The sequence below is a fragment of the Rattus norvegicus genome, chromosome 5 (genome assembly GCF_021556685.1).
Source record: "Rattus norvegicus strain SHRSP/BbbUtx chromosome 5, alternate assembly SHRSP_T2T, whole genome shotgun sequence".
Classification (NCBI taxonomy): Eukaryota; Metazoa; Chordata; class Mammalia; order Rodentia; family Muridae; genus Rattus; species Rattus norvegicus.
In genome coordinates this window covers 110,312,784-110,314,671 of record NC_141538.1, presented here as the reverse complement: position 1 = coordinate 110,314,671, position 1,888 = coordinate 110,312,784, and the positions used below count along the sequence as shown (strand labels likewise).

The following is a 1,888-nucleotide window of genomic DNA, read 5'->3' as shown; positions in this document are numbered from 1 at the left end:
CAGTAACTAAAGGTATTTACCTGAAAGCCTTGTAAATGGAATTCTAGCCCTAGACCCTACATGAAATAATGAGGAAACTTATCCATTAATGCAGGTTTTCCTCTTACCTTATCATGCCTGCCATTGTATGCCTATGGCTGCAAAATAAGCAGGCATATATATGCACACAGGCACACAAGAGCATACACAAACCGTGGAGAGAACATGGAGGCAGATGTCAAGATTCTACTCTGTACCTTTACAGGCACAAGCCTCATGTCTCTAAAGAAGCAGCCCCAACCGAGCTCTGACTTGGATAACTACGTTCTGGGGGATGGTGAGGATTATTTCCTTTCCTTGTTTGGAGACTCGAAGAAGCTCACATCGCATATATCTCAAGCAGAGGACATGAGCAACCACCTTTCTATGATTCCTGAGGAAGTTGGCCAGTTTGTATCAAGTTCTCTTGGAGACATTAAAATAGCTGAGGTAAATGTCAAGGGTTTCTTTGTGAGGCTTGTTAACTCCTGCAATGAGAAGGAAGTGGAGATTGGAAACTACATCCTCCAGCAAAACGTGAACAGACACGCAGTCTCCCTGTACCGATTCCCACATCACAATGCAGGCCAGTTGCACGGTGACCGTGTGGGCAGCAGCTTTGGAGGCAAAGCCACAGCAGCCAACGGACTTCGTTTGGGAGGAACAGAGCAGGTTCCAATCCAGTCGGGACTGCACGACCATCTTGTGCAAGCCCAACGGTGAGGCCATCGCCTGGTACACTCCCATCCACTGAAAGCAAGTCTGGGAGAAGCTGGAGACTGACATTGAGTTTGAAAGATGCTCAGTGGTGATCCCATCACTGAAAAGCCACATATTTGGACGGACAACAGCATCTGTGTCTTCCATAAATAAGGAAAACAAGAACCGACACAGAAAACGCCCTCCCAAGTCTGCCCTGTTCTCTTGAGAGAAAAGGAAATCCTGCTAACCATTTTCCCCAATAAGAGTCCTTAGTGCCGCATCCCTGACACCCCTCCACATCCCCACAGTTCTCTGATTGAATCGCATGACTCAGACATTTCTGAAAGCAGTTTGGGTACACAGCCCAAGCCTCAGTCAACCAAGCCCAAACCAGATCCAAGGACCAAGAAAAAGAAATCAAAGCCATAAGAAAATGGAAAACCATGGAATCTGTGAACGTGAGTAACGGCTGTAGAGTTGCTTTACAGCAAAATGAATAATTGCAATAAATTTTTGAGGGTCTCCTTCATGTCCGAAGCTGACCTCAACCTTAGGTTAACGCTCCCACTTCAGCCTCCAGATGTGGTGTTTGAAACACCACAGGACGTGGATCGTTCTTTTTTCCTCCTTTCTTCTTTCTTTCGCTGTTTTAAGACAGGGTCTGGTGATATAACTTCGGCTGGCCTAGCACTTGCCATGTAGAATATACTGGCTCCAACTCACAAGAATCGACCGGCCTCTGCCTCCTGAACACTGTACCCCATTTTTAATAGGGTTATTTGGTTCTCTGAAGTCTAGCTACTGAGTTCTTTGTATATATTGGATATTAGCTCTCTATAAGATACCGGATTGGTAACGATCTTTGCCCAATCTGTTATTGGCCTTTTTATCCTGCTGATAGTGTCTTAGAGAAACTTTGCAATTTTATGAGGTCCCATTTCTTGATTCTTGATCTTACAGCATAAGCCATTGGTGTTCTATTCAGAAAATCTTCCCCTGTGCCCATGTGTTTCAGTCTTTTCCCCATTTTCTCTTCTATTAGTTTCAGTGATTCTGGTTTTATATGGAGGTCCTTGATCCACTTGGACTTGAACTTTGTACAGAAAGATGAGAATGGATCAATTTGCATTCTTCTACATGCTGGCCACCAGTAGAGCCAGCAACATTT

General features: G+C 44.8%; 1 pseudogene; it reads left to right on the top strand.

Moving 5' to 3' along the window:
• Positions 1 to 204: 204 nt before the first annotated feature.
• Positions 205 to 1,149, top strand: Lmntd1-ps1 (lamin tail domain containing 1, pseudogene 1; annotated as a pseudogene).
• Positions 1,150 to 1,888: the final 739 nt, after the last annotated feature.